This window comes from Schistocerca gregaria, chromosome 3 (assembly GCF_023897955.1).
Source record: "Schistocerca gregaria isolate iqSchGreg1 chromosome 3, iqSchGreg1.2, whole genome shotgun sequence".
In the NCBI taxonomy this organism is placed as follows: Eukaryota; Metazoa; Arthropoda; class Insecta; order Orthoptera; family Acrididae; genus Schistocerca; species Schistocerca gregaria.
The window spans coordinates 429,099,644-429,120,130 of record NC_064922.1 but is presented as its reverse complement, the minus strand read 5'-3'; the positions used below and the strand labels follow the sequence as shown (position 1 = coordinate 429,120,130).

The 20,487-nt window shown below is 46.1% G+C and overlaps 1 protein-coding gene across 3 annotated transcripts in view; it reads left to right on the top strand.

Annotated features, from left to right (window-relative positions):
• Positions 1-254: 254 nt before the first annotated feature.
• The window catches only part of LOC126354628 (transmembrane protein 117-like), a 483,273-nt gene continuing 463,040 nt past the window's right edge, over positions 255-20,487 (top strand). For all 3 annotated transcript variants that reach the window (XM_050004396.1, XM_050004394.1, XM_050004395.1), the window contains exon 1: positions 255-349. The gene's annotated coding sequence lies outside the window, so the exon portion shown is untranslated. The remainder of the gene's footprint in view (positions 350-20,487) is intronic.

Here is a 20,487-nt window from a genome sequence, read left to right as displayed (position 1 = left end):
TGCAGTGCAGCGGAGTGCGAGGCGGCGGATACGGCGCCGCGGAGTGTGGCCGAGGGTGTGGAGGCGGAGGCGGCAGGTGGGTCCGGCGCGGGCCGGGCTGACGGCCGCCAATCACGTGAGTCAGCTGCGCGGCCGGGCGCCGCGCGTGGCGCGACCTCTGCTATCGATCGCGCCGGCGGTGGGGACGTGGCCGCGCCGCCCGCCACAGTAGCGCCGACGTCAGCGCCGGGGCGGCATGGGCGCGCGCCGCTGACTGCCGCCGCCGCCGCCGCCGCCGCCGCCTCTGCTGCTCCCCGCGGGCGACGCACACACCGCCTGGGCACCGCGTCCGCCCGCCTCTGTGGACCAGGTAGCCCCGCCGCAACCTGCAGCCCGTTTACACTTCAGAACTCGCGTTAACGGCACCGCACGTTGCAGGTGGCTTCTACACAGTCGAGGACAAGCGACGGCCGTGGATTGGAAAGGCGATGCATTTATTTGCTACATTATTACTCTCACTGAAATTGCAAAACTTCTAAATTCATCTGTAGCGTGAAATCTTCCATAAGTCGTGCCACACAGCTTTTGTAAAACACTAAAAGCTGCTAATTTTTTAATTACTATTCTGCACCTTGTTCCGACAATACAGGCATCGCCTGGCAGGGCTGGAAATTGTTAGTCACATAGTTTTATTTCCCATGGATCGTTGTTCCATTAATATCGTAATGATACAGGTTGGCTCACGCGAAACCGGCTCCTGGTACTAGACTGCTCACTGAGGAATTCTACACACAGTTGAGCCCTCATGAAGGTACGTGTGCTGTCTTTCAAGAGGATGGGGCGACCTGTCAGATTTCACGCGAGTCGATCTCACGAATTCGTGAAGGATTCACAGAAGAGAGGCTGTGGCCGCCGCGTTCGCCGGACCTAACCACTGGTATCTCTTATCTGTGGGGCAGTCTAAAGTGAAAGGTGTTCGCAAATAATCCAATAACGGTAGAAGTCTTCAAGGATAATATTCTTAATGAAATTTTGAGATCTGATGCCGCAGAGTTACGCAGAGTGCATATTAACATGTTAGGGCGCATGCAAAAGTGCACTGAAGCACGAAAGTGATTTTCAGCCCCTAATGTAATGTAATGTAAAAGACAAGATCAGTTCAGTAAATTCGGACCTTTCGGTTAGCTTATTTGTTATTTCTTTATTATATAATTGTCACATATTTATCTATTTGTTTTGTATCTGCTCGTGGTGTGTAACCATTCGTCCGTAACTGTCGAACAGTGCTTACCGTAAGCCAGTTTAAGTTGGATTAAGTAGTGCTTAAGCTTAGGGACCGGCGACCTCAGCAGTTTGGTCGCATAAGACCTTACCACAATTTTCCAAATTTGGCCAGCACTCCGTACTCGGAGCCGGCTTTCCGTGCGTCACCCTGTGTGTTAGTAATTCTTACCTACCACCTCTTACGTCGTACATGAATAGAAATTTTTTTCGAGTAGGAGTTGCCAACGAAAACTTTTTCAGTTTCTTTTCAACTTCGCTCTCTGTCACACTTTTATATCACTGGCTAAGCGATCTGTCTGTCAGACTTTTATATCATTGGCTAAGTGATCAGGAATGTTAGTGGCATGTTTTGTACCCTTTTTTTGGCTAAATACAACGTTGATATGGAGTAACGAATACCATTTGCTTCTTATAGTACTGTAATTACGTACATCGTTGTTCCTTTCCAGCTGTAGTGGTTTTCTTACAACAAACTGAATGACGGACTAAATACACTTCGAAGCAGCGTTAAAATGTTTAACTCTTTGAACACATGTCTGAAAGATCGTCGTGGTTATTACACGTAGTATGATAATCGGTTATATCATCGAACACCTACTTCTTTATAAAAAAAACCTCCTGATGTACACCAAATTTCTGCATTTTCATATTTAATGTGGTACACACCATATTTTTAACAAAGTATGTGCTTAGGGATACAACTGATTATTATATTATATTATATTGTACATATTCCATTAATCAAATTGTATGCTTTTATTATGTATCAGATCCAAATTTGCCAGACGGTGAGTTTAATGTCCAAACTGGTTTCAGAATTATATTTTTTTTAACGGCTGAAATTGATTTTACACCAAAATGTAATTTGAAGTGATTGTTCCAGTAGCAAAAAATTCTCATTGCATACTTTGACAGCTTGTAGTATTGGTCAGCTATTATCATTTTGAACGGATAATTCAAAACCGTTAACGCACTGTCTCATACCGGAAACAACTACGGAAAATTGTGTAGCTGACTCTCCCACATGTGCTGGCATATCGAGTGACTGTAATTTGTTGTAACTGCAGTAACTGCTACATTCGCTACTAACGAACTAACTGTTCACACGTACAGAGCTCAGGCATCACGTTCTGCAATTAAAAATCTTCTTTCGCTGGCGGTCCGCATTCTGTTTCATTGCAACAACTATTCTGTTTCATGTTTCTGTATCTTATCGTGTCAGGGCTTAAATGTTTTACTGACGTGCGAGTATTTCATATTAGTTCTCATAGAGCGTAGATTGTTAGGTTAGATATATCTTTTTTTATCACATGCTGTTCATTTCCTGTCTTGTCGATGTACACCTGGAGATTTGATCTACCATCACGAAACCGCTCGTGAAGCAATTTGTTCCAGAAACATGGACTAATTTAGCTGCGGTTGCTCTCAACAGGAAATTGTTTGTAACTATTCTGTTATTGTATTTTATAGCCTTCGTTCACACAAATGTTTTCATTACCGGTTTCGTCTTCTTAGCAAGTCAACTGTAACTTGAATACGTTACGTAGTAGCCGGTAAGGAATCTACTTGTGTCTCTCAAGGACGTAAAATACAATAGAACAATTTTGAAACAAAACAGTCATTGTGTTGGCCATATGCAATATGCCTGCTCCGAGTAAATTTCAATTGTTACCAGTGAGCACTGTCACCAAGTCAGTAGCATGTTACAGATTAAGTAATAACTGGAGTCACAAGAAGTTGCTATCTCCCTCTCACCCAGTAGCCGTGGGACAATAAAATATAGAGTTTTACATCTATAGCAGAAATCTCACTTTACCGACAGGAAATTTTGTTTTAAATATCTATTCGGTTCCTATTACAAATCCTCTATGTGCTGAGAACTTAGTAATCGAAATGCCAATAATCATAACATGAAAAAAGGCGCCAATGAGACACCTGTGAGAAAATGCTGAAAATACGCGTATGCTCGAACTCGTAAGAATTTTAATTGTACATGTGCCGTGATTCTTTACTTAGGTTATGTTTTCTGTACGGCATTCTGTTCTCGAATAATAAGCTGACTCTGAGTTTGCTTTAACGTACAGTGGCATCATAATGACAGTGTCACATCAGCTGGCGGAGAGGAATCGTAGGTCACGGACACTGTTCTGCTGTGGATAAGACGTCCACACTAAAGCAGAGAGGAAATCTTGAGGGCGGTTGACAAATTACCAGCTGGACCTCTCTTGGTTAGTTGTATACAATATGACTCACAGAGCGGGCTGATCACTAAAAATAGGAACACGTCACCAATTTGCCAAATACTAATTCACAAATATTTACTATACGTAGGACGAACGTACAGTATTTACAGATACTGCAAGTTTGAGGGAAATAAAGCTGTTGTTGTGTGTCTATCAAACGGGACAGAACTTGTAAATCTGCAGCAAAATCTACTGAATTTTAGAAAGTAAGCTTCGAGTGGCTTCGCGCTTGCAACCAAATACACTCCTGGAAATTGAAATAAGAACACCGTGAATTCATTGTCCCAGGAAGGGGAAACTTTATTGACACATTCCTGGGGTCAGATACATCACATGATCAGACTCACAGAACCACAGGCACATGGACACAGGCAACAGAGCATGCACAATGTCGGCACTAGTACAGTGTATATCCACCTTTCGCAGCAATGCAGGCTGCTATTCTCCCATGGAGACGATCGTAGAGATGCTGGATGTAGTCCTGTGGAACGGCTTGCCATGCCATTTCCACCTGGCGCCTCAGTTGGACCAGCGTTCGTGCTGGACGTGCAGACCGCGTGAGACGACGCTTCATCCAGTCCCAAACATGCTCAATGGGGGACAGATCCGGAGATCTTGCTGGCCAGGGTAGTTGACTTACACCTTCCAGAGCACGTTGGGTGGCACGGGATACATGCTGACGTGCATTGTCCTGTTGGAACAGCAAGTTCCCTTGCCGGTCTAGGAATGGTAGAACGATGGGTTCGATGACGGTTTGGATGTACGGTGCACTATTCAGTGTCCCCTCGACGATCACCAGAGGTGTACGGCCAGTGTAGGAGATCACTCCCCACACCATGATGCCGGGTGTTGGCCCTGTGTGCCTCGGTCGTTTATAGTCCTGATTGTGGCGCTCACCTGCACGGCGCCAAACACGCATAAGACCATCATTGGCACCAAGGCAGAAGCGACTCTCATCGCTGAAGACGACACGTCTCCATTCGTCCCTCCATTCACGCCTGTCGCGACACCACTGGAGGCGGGCTGCACGATGTTGGGGCGTGAGCGGAAGACGGCCTAACGGTGTGCGGGACCGTAGCCTAACTTCATGGAGACGGTTGCGAATGGTCCTCGCCGATACCCCAGAAGCAACAATGTCCCTAATTTGCTGGGAAGTGGCGGTGCGGTCCCCTACGGCACTGCGTAAGATCCTTCTGTCTTGACGTGCATCCGTGCGTCGCTGCGGTCCGGTCCCAGGTCGACGGGCACGTGCACCTTCCGCTGACCACTGGCGACAACATCGATGTACTGTGGAGGCCTCACGCCCCAAGTGTTGAGCAATTCGGCGGTACGTCCACCCGGGCTCCTGCATGCCCACTATATGCCCTCGCTCAAAGTCCGTCAACTGCACATACGGTTCATGTCCACGCTGTCGCGGCATGCTACCAGTGTTAAAGACTGCGATTGAGCTCCATATGCCACGGCAAACTGGTTGACACTGACGGCGGCGGTGCACAAATGCTGCGCAGCTAGCGCCATTCAACGGCCAACACCTCGGTTCCTGGTGTGTCCGCTGTGCCGTGCGTGCGATCATTGCTTGTACAGCCCTCTCGCAGTGTCTGGAGCAAGTATGGTGGGTCTGACACACCGGTGTCAATGTGTTCTTTTTTCCATTTCCAGGAGTGTAGTTGACCTTCATGTGGGAGTGACAAGTACGTCTCATGCACGTAAGATAAGGTAATTAAAGTACTGCTCATTAGCATTCGTATGCTTCTATGAAGAAGCTGGGGATATATGTATATGTCTGTGAATTTGGCGACTGACAGAGGAAGTCAGCTACTTGTTTAAAAGTGTGGCAGAAGTCATGTATCTTATTTCTGGTTCAATAAGCATTAGAATAAGTTTTAATTTACATTCGTAAAATGTGTAGGGGGCAGTCAAATGAAAACGAGACAGGTGAAAAAACACGTCTTGCCAAAGCTGTTTAGACTACGGTACAGAAGTTTCCCTGGGGAACCCTTACCCATCCTCCACACAGCCCCATGCGATTTGTGTTTTTTTGGAGCCCTCAAGAAATTCTTTCAGGATCCTTTGTTTTCTTCGCATGGAGAAGCGCGTGACTGCCTAGAATCGTGGTCTCGTAGGCAACTGCAAAGATTTTTCTATGAAGTCGGTAGCTGTCTTGAAACAATAACTAGCTGACACGTTTTCAATCTGCATCGTTTGCATTTCACTGTACCTTACATAATAAGCCGAGATAGATTATAAATATCAACCTGACTGTTCTGTAAACTAACAGTTAGTAGGTAAAGAAGAGTTATAAATGTTGCTAGAACGAATTACATTCAGTCTGCTAAGTGAGATCGTGATCGGGTTAATCGTTAGGACAATGTATTTGACAAAAAACTGAAACACATACATACGTCATATATAAACAAAATGAAAATACGTTTACAATAGTATATCCAGTCACCAGCAGCGTCGATAATTTCTTGGCATCTTCGAGGCATGCTTGAAACCAAGTTTTCTGCCTATTCACGTGGAAGAGACCTCCAAATGCGTCGAATTTGTTTTGACAGCTGTTTCAAAGTAAATACCTTTTTTCCTTCGGAATTCCTTTTGATGTAAGACCGCATATTTTCAATAAGATTATCGCTATGAGAGTGTGAGGGCCGTCCAGTACCTGCACACCATTCTCCTATTTCCAGTCGCTGCAAAGCCTGCTGCAGTGCTTCGGATCATTGTCCTCCTCCTGCAGTACCCAAACTGCATTTTTGGCGATGAACCAATGTCTGCCAGTCGGCACCAAACATCTTTGATAAACGCTCCACTCAAGTCTCTTCCTGTGCATCTCAGTCAAGAATTGCAAGAAAACTAATGCTTTATGGACATTGCATGTAGGACAAAAGTTCCCTGTGTTGGGGTTGTCGAAGAAGTAAGGCAATATCTTTTACCATATGTGTGTAATGCCGGCCATGCTCTTACTTAACAGACTGTACGAAGTACTGTCGGATTCAGTGACAGAAGAAAAAATGGTTCAAATGGCTCTGAGCGCTATGGGACTTAACTTCTGAGGTCATCGGTCCCATAGAACTTAGAACTACTTAAACCTGACTAACCAAAGGACATCACACACATCCATGCCCGAGGCAGGATACGAACCTGCGACCATAGCGGTCACGCGGTTCAAGACTGTAGTGCCTAGAACCGCTCGGTCACCCCGGCCGGCTCAGCGACAGAGTTTTGTATAAATGTGACTGTTGTGTGACAAAAGAAATGCATTTTCGTTGGTCTGTGGGTGAAAATGAAAAGACACTGATCTGTACAGAAGATGCAAATATAACTACTTCTTTCAGTAATTCAGCCATCTTTACTTTTCATTCGTATTAGGCTGCGTGGAATCTTCGAATAATATATCAAAAACTGAGCAAATATAGTAGAGGAATAAAGTTACAACACACACAGAAAAGGTTGAGAAACAGACCTTCCGAATATGAGAGGAACCTGCAAGTATGTTTTTCCATGGAAGCCGCTTGTCATTGTAGCAGTTTAGGTAGTGACACTCCATTTAGCTCACAATTGTCCAGTGTTCCGATAAAACAATCGTGAAAAATCGAAGGAAGTATAGCAAGGCTTTCTGCTGTTTGGTCATCAAGGAAAGCGGCTCCGGCCGTAGTTAATGCGTGTGCAGCGTGCGTCAGAATAGCAGAGTAATTGCCCCTGTGCAGGTCACGGTATGCGATGAGAACACGCAATTGCTGCAAGGCTGTTGACGACGAAACACACTTGGCCGCCCTACAGATGAGGTCACATTCGGTGATGCAACGATATCAGTGCCGTCGAAGAGCTGCGTTTAGAAATGAGAGCTGGAAAACCTCTGGAAGTGCTGCATCTAGAAAGTAATTAGAAGCAGTGAAGGCAACAGAAACATTACTTCCAACGCTGAAGCTACAGCAGAGGTAAAAATATAACGAAGATACTTGTCCTCTGCTTCTCTTTCGCGGTTCTAGGCGCTCAGTCCGGAACCGCGCGGCTGCTACGGTCGCAGGTTCGAATCCTGCCTCGGGCTTGGATGTGTGTGATGTCCTTAGGTTAGTTAGGTTTAATTAGTTCTAAGTTCTAGGCGACTGATGACCACAGATGTTAAGTCGCATAGTGCTCAGAGCCATTTGAACCATTTTTTGAGCTTCTCTTTCCTCCAGCCAAATAGCTCAGGAGAACTGTGGTACAAAAATCCCACAGACGCCTTTACTCGAGAAATAATTAACATATCTAACGTACAGAGAATGTCGACGAGGCAGTAAAACGAATGGTTATATGCTTGCTAGAGGGCAACACTGGGGACAAATTGCTGAGTGTTATCTGTTAGCAGTATGGAGATAATTCTTTAAAAGTGACAATAAATGGAAAGTACTCACTTTTATCTTTTCTACTGGTATACGAAGACGCTTCGAACCGATGTGCTGAAGCAAGCTAATAATTCCCTCTGTTTCATTACAAGAGATGTAGATCCACGACCCATGTCTGCATTTATCTCCGTAACATTTTGTGCTCTTGATGTAAACTTAGAGTTACGTTAATGTCTGGACTCGTATTCTGTTTTTTAAAGAACTAATTATCCGTCTCTGTCGCCCTCCACTTCGGCAGGACATTGATCCTTATTAGTGGTGAACAGTTATCGTCAGTAGTATGCACATACTTCATCTCCGAAAGATCAGAAGTAGAACGGCATCTCCAAGTTCGGGTACATGTGGCAATTTATATTCGGTTTCGCTAGCCTTCCGCAGCAGGTAAACCCAACTGATAATGTTCAATGGTTCAAATGGCTCTGAGCACTATGGGACTTAACATCTGAGATCATCATCCCCTAGAACTTAGAACTACTTAAACCTAGCTAACCTAAGGACATCACACACATCCATACCTGAAGCAGGATTCGAATCTGCGACCGTAGCAGTCGCACGGTTCCAGACTGAAGCGCCACTAATGATGTCAGAGTGATTAATATTCTATCTATGACCGCTAAAGGAATCCGAACTATTGTACTATGAAATATCTGATTTGACCGAAAGTTGTATTTCTGAATGCTTAGCCAATGAGTATGAAATAAACCACTGTCGAAAACATTTTTTGGTATGAGTGCATGTAGCTACTGTAGGGCAAAAAATTCCATTACTATTCTAAAGACAGACGAAGGATCAATTGGAAGTCATGTGACTCAATTTATCTGTAGTTTTTTTTTCTTTTGATTTTCTAATTATTACGAAAATTTTGGCTTTAGTGGTTTCAGCAAGTTACTGATATTAACAGGCCTATGAGTATTCAAACTATCACAAAACTAGTTATAGTGCTGGATCACAAACCATTGCTATTGGAAGATGTGTGAATATTTATTGTCCATCTATCGAAAGTAATACCCGTCTGAAGCCGGTAATGGATAATTTTTGTAATAATTAGCGATCCTGATTAAATAATATCATTCCACAACACGGCATGTTTATTGATTTTAGCCCCATTAATCCATTCATTTCATCTCAGTACCCTGAATTCATTTTATGTGTATCCATTCTGTAGAGACATTAATATTTCTTACGAAGAATAATCCATTGCATCTAATGATAGTTCATATTTTCTAGGGAGGAAAAAACGTTTCTCTCAAAGTGGTGTGTAGTTAATGGAGAAGGCCAATAAACCAGTCAGACATTACAAAAAGCTGACAATTAGTAAGCTTATTTACAATGACGACCTACGGTCGCAGGTTCAAATCCTGCCTCGGGCATGGATGTGTGTGATGTCCTTAGGTTAGTAAGGTTATGTAGTTCTAAGTTGTAGGGGACTGATGGCCTCAGCTGTTAAGTCCCATAGTGCTCAGAGCCATTTGAACCAATTTAGTTTCTTCTGTGGTGCTGAGTTGTATGCAATGAGGGTAATGTTCCTGATAGAAACAAACAGAATTGAATGCTGATACGTTGTGATAGTCTCTGAATATTACTAATATTTAATTACTAATATCTAATAGCGCTGTGCTACGTCGATGTATTGTCCTATTGTAGTCTACTGCATCAGTGATCAGGAGTTTGGTGCACTGACCCTGGATGAAACTCTGAACTGCAGCTGCTTAAAAAGACGTGTGGGCCAATCGGAGTCGCAAGCAGTCAGATCATGTCAATTTAGCGTCCTCTGGTCGCGTATATGCGTGGCGCCATCTAACGGAGAGCAGTGAGCGATAGAAGAGCGAACTCGCACTGGTGGGACGTTTAAGTTATGTATGCCACCTCTCGTGTAACTATGAGCGGTGCAGGGTTCCGGGTGCGGTCGCACAGTGAATCAATACGGATTGAGAAAAAGATACCGTTATTCATAGACGACGTGTAGCAAACAGACAATGCAGGTGCACAAGTGGATTCCGTCTTCCACGATTTTCACAAGGCTGTCGACACTGTGTCACATCGTTGGCTTCTGATCAAGATAATATCACACAGAGTTTTCTTCGAAAATTCACAATTGGCTGAGAGAGCGTTAGAGCGCAGTACGCTGTACAGGACGACGAATGTACCACGGGAACTAAAGTAACGTCGGGGGTGTCTCGACGAAGCGTGATAAGAACCCCATACTATTTACCAAATCTGATCAGCAGCACTTTTTTGCTCGACGATGCGCTTGTGTCAGGGAAGTATCACCGTTGGATGATTGTAAGGAATCACACTTGGTGTAAAGCTAGCTAGCTATCTTGAATTGCAGCGATCACGTAATATCAGTGTTAGGGAAGACTAAGAGCATATTTTGACTTGCTGAAAGCGTTATGGGAAAGCGCGGTAGAGTCTGTAAACACACAACACTCTTCCATTGTTTGCAGTCCTCACCAAGTAGGCTAGGCAACAGTACCGAACGAATTCAGACACGTGCAGTTAGGATCATAGTCAGTCGATATAATACACGTGACAGTGCAACAGAAATGAGTGGTGAACTTGAATAAGAATGCTCGTCAGAAAGACGATGTAGTATCCCGCGAATCATTGGTAGTTCTACCTGAGGATCTGTATGCGAAGATGTTTATGCCTGTATTATGCTGCCACTGAAGTACAACTCACACAAGCATCACGAGAGAAACGTAAAATGTATTAGGGCGTGTAAGCAAATACACGGTTACTTTTACCGTCACTCAGTAGGCGATGGAATAATAAAGAAAATCGATAATATTGGTACTATGTACTCTTCACCATGCACTGTACGAGGGTTTAAGGACTATTTATATAGGTGTAGACGTAAATGCATCTAAGTAAAAAAAATGACATTGATAGAAGCTGAAGAAATGAACTAAAATTTGTGTGATAGCCAGGACTTGAACTTAGGTCTCCTACTTAACAATCGGATATGTTAGCCATTATACAGGGTGATTCAAAAAGAATACCACAACTTTAAAAATGTGTATTTAATAAAAGAAACATAATATAACCTTCTGTTATACATCATTACAAAGAGTATTTAAAAAGGTTTATTTCACTCAAAAACAAGTTCAGAGATGTTCAATATGGCCCCCTCCAGACACTCGAGCAATATCAACCCTATACTCCAACTCGTTCCACACTCTCCGTAGCATATCAGGCGTAACAGTTTGGATAGCTGCTGTTATTTCCCGTGGCTGGGAGAGGTGGCCAAAACACCATATCCTTAACATACCCCATAAGAAAAAATCGCAGGAGGTAAGATCAGGGCTTCTTGGAGGCCAGTGATGAAGTGCTCTGTCACGGGCTGCCTGGCGGCCGATCCATCGCCTCGGGTAGTTGACGTTCAGGTAGTTATGGACAGATAAGTGCCAATGTGGTGGCGCTCCATCCTGCTGAAATATGAATTGTTGTGCTTCTTGTTCGAGCTGAGGGAACAGCCAATTCTCTAACATCTCCAGAAACTGTAGTCCAGTTACAGTAGCACCTTCGAAGAAAAAGGGACCAAAAACTTTATTGGCTGAAATGGCAAAGAAAACGTTCACCTTAGGCGAGTCACGTTCATACTGAGTTGTTTCCCGCGGATTCTCAGTGCCCCATTTACAGACATTGTGACGGTTGGCTTTCCCGTTAGTGTGGAAAGTTGCTTCATCACTAAACACAATCTTTGAAACGAAAGATTCATCTGTTTCCATTTGAGCAAGGATAAAATCACAGAAATCGATTCTTTTAATCTTATCAGCTGCAGACATTGCTTGAACCAATTTCAGACGATAAGGTTTCATAACTAACCTTTTTCGTAGGACTCTCCATACAGTTGATTGAGGAGTTTGCAGCTCTCTGCTAGCTCTGCGAGTCGATTTTCATGGGCTGCGAACAAATGCTTGCTGGATGCGTGCTACATTTTCATCACTCGTTCTCGGCCGTCCAGAACTTTTCCCTTTGCACAAACACCCATTCTCTGTAAACTGTTTATACCAATGTTTAATACACCAACTATCAGGAGGTTTGACACCATACTTCGTTCGAAATGCACGCTGAACAACTGTCGTCGATTCACTTCTGCCGTACTCAATAACACAAAAAGCTTTTTGCTGAGCGGTCGCCATCTTAGCATCAACTGACGCTGACGCCTAGTCAACAGCGCCTCAAGCGAACAAATGTACAACTAAATGAAACTCTATAGCTCCCTTAATTCGCCGACAGATAGTGCTTAGCTCTGTCTTTTGTCGTTGCAGAGTTTTTAAATTCCTAAAGTTGTGGTATTCTTTTTGAATCACCCTGTACCATCGCACCAGTGAAAGTAACACACACGCACGGACAGCACTAGATCAGTGCCTGCCCTAACACAAGCTTCAATCCACACCTTGAGTTTGTGTTAGAGAAGGCATTGGACTAGGGTGGTACACACAGGTTTAGTATCTATGCCTAGCACGTAGTGTAATGCCGAACACATCAGTCTGCTTTCGGCTGCGGTGGGGCGAGGACGTCCGCTGCGCCCCGCCGTGCGCGACCGTGAGCGCTTGCTTGTGTTTACCTTCTCGGGCGCGAGTTGTACTAGTTTCAAGTTCGGTGCGACTATGGCACACACATGGCGTCACGATACGATCAAAATTACCTTCCAACCAGATCACGCGCGTCCTCGAGCCTATGAAATAGAACAGTTCATACGCGACGATCTACGTTTAGATCCGGCGACTGTCGTCGGAATACATTTTTCTATAACGGCGAGCGTGGTTTATGTTAAAATGACCAGTGCAGAGGTCTGCGCGACAGTGGTGTCTAAATACTCGAACTCTCTCAGATTCAGACATTCTGACGGGCATATCGGTGCAGTGACGGTGGATCATGCAGGCATGGGCCTAAGGACTGTAAGGGTTTTTGAGCTCCCCTTCGAGGTCCCAGAGGAAGTTGTCAAGGCCGCCTTCCGACCGTACGGCAATGTTATCAACCACGTTGCAGAAAAGTGGCAAACTTTCTCGACATATAAGGTCTACAGTGGTGTGCGCCAAATTAAAATTGAGCTCAAGAAACATGTGCCGTCCTATTTGAACATCGGTGGCTGTCGTGCAATCATCATGTACGACGGTCAGCCGCGTACCTGTTCCGGATGTGGGCAGGAAGGCCATGTTCGATCGAGCTGCTTACAACGTCGAACTGCGCAGATACCAGTGGGAGCCTCCGTTTCCCCGACAGGGACGACAATCCTGCCCCTCACGTACGCTCAGACGACGATGCGCACCATAGTTGAGGACGAAACGGGCGATCAGACACACCCATCGACGCCAGAAGTACCAAGGGAGGAAGAGGAAGGACCCCCGATGCCAACCCATATGTCGCCCCCTCCACGGGAACAGCAGCAGCAACAGTCCCACGGACTCCAGACGCAACGTAACATCCAGAACGCGATGGACGTGGACGCGAACATTGTCCCAACCGCGGCTTTCCTAGTGGAAGGTGATACGACGCTGGATTGCCTCCCACATTCGGATACGGATGTCCACGTTCGCAAGCAACGTTCGCCTTGACGACGGAAGCGACGTCGGCGGACCCCTTCAGACGATTGCCTCCTACACACGGCCGGTCAAGAAGGTGACATCTCCTCAGACGGCATGGATGCTGCGCCTGCTGAGAATCTAAGTGGTGTTCACTTGCCCATACCACGAGTGCCAAGTTACTTCTTGCACCACGGATTCAGCAGGTCGCGTCGATGGATGGCGCTCCGTCTACCTCTAACAAAGACGACGTACGTGCGGGAGATTTAGGTGCCGATCAGCTACACAGCATCGTGTTGCAGCCCCTGTGGTCGGACGATGTTGAGGAACTTCCTAAAGAGGGCACGGATGACAGCGGAGGGGGTGGCATTGGAGATGCCACTTCTATCGTAAAAGACGCATAATTTGTAACGGATTTGGTAGGTCCGGCATCTCTTGCGGTTAGCTTTGATTGCCATGGGGTCTACCCTAGGTGAAGAGGCTAGGCAGCACACCTTTCGCCTAGCCACAATCAATATCAACGCGATAAGGGCACCACACAAACTTACAATGCTACAACGCATGCTTGATGCGGCGGACGTCGACGTGGCCCTCTTACAGGAAGTATGTGTCGCTAGTTTCCCTGACTTCTACGGATATACCGCCCACATCTCCCACGCCTCTTCTACCGATTGTGGTGTGGCTGTTCTGCTACGGGACGGTTTGGAGGCTACGGACGTACTGTACTTACCGAGTGCAAGAGCCATGGCAGTAACTGTCAACGGTGTACGACTCATCAATGTCTATGCCCCTTCAGGATCAGGGAGACGGAGAGATCGGACCCGTTTCTTTTCGGAAGATATCACGCGTCTATTTATGGGCCGCATAGACGATATGGTGATCGGAGGAGATTTTAACTGTACATTATCTCCGTCTGATCAGCAGCCACATCACGTCCCGTGTGCGGAATTGGAAATGCTAGTGCGTGACCTCCACCTGATTGACACGTGGCGCCATATCCATGGCCCAGCTCCTGGATACACCCACTATACAAGTCATTCATCAAGTCGGTTAGACAGGATTTACGTCACAAGCACCCTTTCGACGGCGACGAGAGGAGCAGAGCTCTGGCCCACTGCATTCACCGACCACACAGCCTATATTTGCACCATTGCCCTCCCAGCTGCACGTGTGTGGCGCAGTAGGCCCTCCTGGAAACTGAACGTCGCCCATCTGGACGAGCCGGCATGTAAACGTGCTGTCGAAGAGTCGTGGAACGCGTCCTTACAGCGTCGTGGTCGTTACCGATCGACCCTCAGTTGGTGGATTGAATGTGCGAAGCCTGCTCTTAGGCGCACCTTCATGGCTTACGGCCGAGAAGCGGCGGCATGGAGGAGGAGCACGGAAAACTTTTATTACACCCTCCTACGGGAATGTCTTGCTATGGAGCCCTCACCTGACCGGCAGATCATAGTCAAACGCGCGAAAGCGCAACTCATCTCCTTAGCACGCCATCATTTACAAGGCGCTGTTATACGGTCGCGTGCTCCAGACATGATACAATCAGAAAGGCCATCTATGCACCACGTGCTCCTAGAACGCAGGAGGCGCCGTAGGGCACTGGTAACCGACATGATAACGGACGACGGACGACACGTGGCAGAACAAGCAGATATAGCAGAAGCCTTCTATGGGCATTACGCTCAACTTTATTCAGCAGTGCTCTCTGATATGGCGACGGTAGACTCCGTTTCAGCACATGTCCACGGTACAGTTCCACCAGACATGGTACCGACTTTACTGGGAGAAGTGACAGAAGAGGAAGTGCTCGACGCCATTGGTAAAGGTGCTCCCCATAAATCACCAGGAATCGATGGATTACCATTAGAGTTCTATCGAGCATTTAACAACTGTTGGTACCGTGTTGGGTTGAAATTTGTCAGGAATTGATGTCCCCGGGTATACTGCTGCCTGCACCGTTCTTGGAAGGACTGATTGTCCCCATCCATAAGCCGAAGGGACGGAATCATGTCCGCGATTATCGCCCCTTAACGTTATTGAACAGCGACTTCAAGATCTTTTCGAGACTGCTATCAGAACGTCTTCGGGGCACACTATTGCATGTCCTGTCCAGCGATCAGATGTCCTTGGGAGGACCCAACAACATCAGAACTGCGTTATGTCGTTACAGAGATCTCATCTCCCTTGCACGGGTGAGACGTTTGCCGGCAGCCCTGGCGTCTATCGACTTTAGCCAGGCTTTTGACCGTGTGGGCCACACTTTCCTCACGGCCGTTCTACGGCGCATGGAATATCCCGACCCCTTTATCACAGTGTTGACACGCCTTCTGCATGGGGCTACTTCTCGAGTTCTTGTTAATGGAAGACTGACGGCACCCATGCCGATCCGCCGATCAGTACGACAGGGATGTCCATTATCAACGTTGTTATTTGCATTGGCCTTAGAGCCCTTGTTGTGTGGTCTCCGAGACAGGCTCACTGGGATACAGTTCGGCGGCTCCATCTATCGCTGCACCGCGTATGCGGATGATTTGATGATCGTCATACGAGGAGCTGACGATATGGCCGCGACGTTGGACTGGATTGCAACCTACGGTACAGCTTCTGGTAGCCAAATCAACGTTGACAAATCTGTCGCCTTGAGCATCGGGATTGGGCTACCGCAGGAACACATTGCCCCCTTACACTTCAGTGATACTGTCCGCTGCTTGGGCTTAGATTTCATGAACGACATGCGACGCGCGACGACGCTCAATTATCGACGCCTTCTTCGCCAAATTAGGGCCGGAATTGCAAATCAGCGCTTGCGATGCCTCAACATCGTTCAGCGGGCGTATTATGCCAATGTATACCTTGCGTCCCGCATACCGCATGTCGCCCAAACGCTACCCATTCCGAAACCCTTGGCTCGTAGCATTATGGCAGCGCTGGGATACTTCGTCACCGCTGGTATGTTACTGAAGATCAGATACGTATCTCTTACTCTCCCCAAGGAAAAAGGTGGTCTCGGCCTAGTCAACGTCCATGATAGGGCCATTGCCCTCTATGTTAGCTCACATTTATGTCTGCTGCGCCGTTGTCCCACGAGCCTCACGAGTCTGCTTCTGACGGCGCTACGACCTGCTTCACTAAGAGCGCCGGTGCCACTACAGGACATCCCAGCGCCCCTCTTTTATATAGGACGTTTCTATTTAGAACAAAGTTATTGCAGTGTAGCGCTCACGACACCACAAATGGCCACGACTCGACGTATGTATCACGACATGATGCAACGCCGCCCCCTAAATGTGGTCGAACTAAAATATCCTGACGTACGGTGGTGCGTGGTGTGGAAGACTGTACACGATGCCATGCTTGATTCCGACGTTGTTTCACAATGGTACGTAGTCGTTAATGGGAAGCTGGTGACGCAAGAACGTCTCTACAATATCCACATGGCAGAATCTCCTAATTGTGTGGGTTGTAACACTGTAGATTCTGACGAGCACCGCCTCAGCTGCGGAGAGGCGGAACCGGTTTGGCACCTAGTGCGGCAGATGCTGGCTTATGTCTTGCGAGTTAGGCCGGAGCATATATCTGCACGCACATTATTGTTTCCGGATGAGACATTTTACCCCAAGACTCGAACCAACTCCGTCACCTGGATACGTGGACATGCGGTCCATTACCTCTGTCGTGACGGACACAAGAATTTCCTTGACTTCTGGCTCTATTTGCAAGAAAGACATCATGCTATTTCCGGGCATACCAGATATCGACAATGCTTCGCAAACTACCTATGGAGCGCCTTTCACAGCCCCCCGTGCAGCTGGAATGTTCCAGGCAGTGGCAGATGAGGTCAGAACAAACTGCAAACGAGCATATATTGAACAATCTTTATCAGTGGGCGCAGTCAATGGGAAGCCTAACTACGACGTGGTAGCTTTCTTTTCATGTTATTTACGTTTAATATCTTCGATGGTGTCTTCATTCTGTTTTAGTTTTCCAGGCTTGATTAAGTATGACTGTTCGCACATTGATACCTATATAAATAAAAAAAAAGATTAAAAAAAAAGTGGGCAGGAGACCTGCGTTTAGAATCCAAATAAATACACAAGAACAAACTAAGAACAAAATGAACAACAAATCAAATATAATAACGTATTATACCCTTTCCTTTCTCCTTTTATTATTTTGTTATAAAAAAAGTTCAGAGGCATATTTAATTTTTGTTTCGTAAAAAAAAAAAACACATATGCCCCCTAATCAGCAGAGTAGGGTTCAAGTCCTCACTGTGATACAAATTTTAATTTATTTATTCACCTTCTGTCTTTACCGTTCTTGAAGTTGAGACTCTTTCCTCAAGGAAAATTTAGTTATATCAGATCTAAAAACAAGATTAGGATGTAACGTCCCGTCGACGACGAGGTTTAATGCCTAAGGATGCACTTAAAAATAAAAATTAAATGAAAAAGTCCGTAGAAAGATTAGGATTTAACATCCCATCCACGGTAGTGTCATAAAGACACAGTGAGAGCTCTTTCTGAGCAGGAGGCGGGAGGAAATCGGGTGTGAGCATCCCGGCATTTGTCTTGAGCAGGGGCGGCCAAGAAACTGGCTAGCAAGCCGTGCTATGACACGAGTGCTGCAGTACTCAGCCTGGCTGCACATTTTCTCCACGATGTCTGAGTATCAGGAGGAGGAAACCCCAAACTCGCACATTTAAATGGCAAAACAGTCACACTGAATACTTGGTTTTATATTTCATATTTCTTAGCAACGCAGATCACAAACAAAACATATTTCCAGTATTAATTATTTTTGGTGCGCTGAAGACATAATGTAAGTTTTATGACAGACGCAGACAATTTTTCAGAATTTCGCACTCAGCTTGCCACTAATCATGCCTTATTTAGTTTCGTAATTAATAAAAAAAGGTCTTTCATACACATATTACGTGTTTTAACGCGCAGGAGTTTGTCTTTAAAACGGAAATTACATTGCAGGTCGATACGCACAGGGACGCATTCAGCTGAAACGGTAAACAGTCTAGAATTCATTTGAAAGATTGCCAGTGTCTACAAAACGTTGCATCAATCGCTCAACCGATTCATCTCTCCTTGTTGCGTAGAATGACGTGTACTCAAGCTACAGTGTGAAACACAAAAACGTTAATAACTAGAACATTATTCACTTTGGATCCCTTCTTACATTAATAAAAAAGTTTTTTTAGACGATCTTTCGATGTATACTACCGACCTCTATTTCTTCAAAAACTAGGAAGCATCAAGCAAAATCCTGAAATATGTATCTCTTTATTTTCAATAAAGAACGTTATTGTAAAACCTGATCAAAATTGGTGACCCACATGTCTGACCCTTAACTTGTAAAGCACACAATAGGTTGAAAAGGCCACACAATAAACAGAGCCCAGTGACAGTAAAGAGCGGACCAAGTAGCTTTAACCAGTTAGCTGGGAAGAAGTCGGACTGTCCACTCTCATACTGGGTACAAGTACAATACTCTCTGATTCTTTTGTAATGGCGAGTCTGAAAGGTTGTTGCTTTAATTTGCTATGAAAGCGGTGCTGATATTCATGACCATAAAAGTGGGATAAAAGCTGTGAGCTATCTGAGGAAGTTAACCTTGCATTACTGAGCAACTGTTTCACTAGGTATCCAGTCTAGCTTACCAAATTTCCAACCAGACTAACATTAATTATAATCTTTTAATAGTCATACGAAAACCGGTGACACATATATAAAAAAGAAAATTTAAATAAAAAGAAATAAATCAGTTTATATCTGGAAATTTATTTTAACATTGATCATTGAAATTTCAGCATGTTAAACTTCAGTCATAACTAAGCTGGTGCCTAATTTAGGATTGTGAAAATACACTCCCGGAAATTGAAATAAGAACACCGTGAATTCATTGTCCCAGGAAGGGGAAACTTTATTGACACATTCCTGGGGTCAGATACATCACATGATCACACTGACAGAACCACAGGCACATAGACACAGGCAACAGAGCATGCACAATGTCGGCACTAGTACAGTGTATATCCACCTTTCGCAGCAATGCAGGCTGCTATTCTCCCATGGAGACGATCGTAGAGATGCTGGATGTAGTCCTGTGGAACGGCTTGCCATGCCATTTCCACCTGGCGCCTCAGTTGGACCAGCGTTCGTGCTGGACGTGCAGACCGCGTGAGACGACGCTTCATCCAGTCCCAAACATGCTCAATGGGGGACAGATTCGGAGATCTTGCTGGCCAGGGTAGTTGACTTACACCTTCTAGAACACGTTGGGTGGCACGGGATACATGCGGACGTGCATTGTCCTGTTGGAACAGCAAGTTCCCTTGCCGGTCTAGGAATGGTAGAACGATGGGTTCGATGACGGTTTGGATGTACGGTGCACTATTCAGTGTCCCCTCGACGATCACCAGAGGTGTACGGCCAGTGTAGGAGATCGCTCCCCACACCATGATGCCGGGTGTTGGCGCTGTGTGCCTCGGTCGTATGCAGTCCTGATTGTGGCGCTCACCTGAAATGCGCCAAACACGCATACGACCATCATTGGCACCAAGGCAGAAGCGACTCTCATCGCTGAAGACGACACGTCTCTATTCGTCCCTCCATTCACGCCTGTCGCGACACCACTGGAGGCGGGCTGCACGATGTTGGGGCGTGAGCGGAAGACGGCCTAACGGTGTGCAGGACCGTAGCCCAGCTTCATGGAGACGGTTGTGAATGGTCCTCGCCGATACCCCAGGAGCAACAGTGTCCCTAATTTTCTGGGAAGTGGCGGTGCGGTCCCCTACGGCACTGCGTAGGATCCTACGGTCTTGGCGTGCATCCGTGCGTCGCTGCGGTCCGGTCCCAGGTCGATGGGCACGTGCACCTTCCGCCGACCACTGGCGACAACATCGATGTACTGTGGAGACCTCACGCCCCACGTGTTGAGCAATTCGGCGGTACGTCCATCCGGCCTCCCGCATGCCCACTATACGCCCTCGCTCAAAGTCCATCAACTGCACATACGGTTCACGTCCACGCTGTCGCGGCATGCTACCAG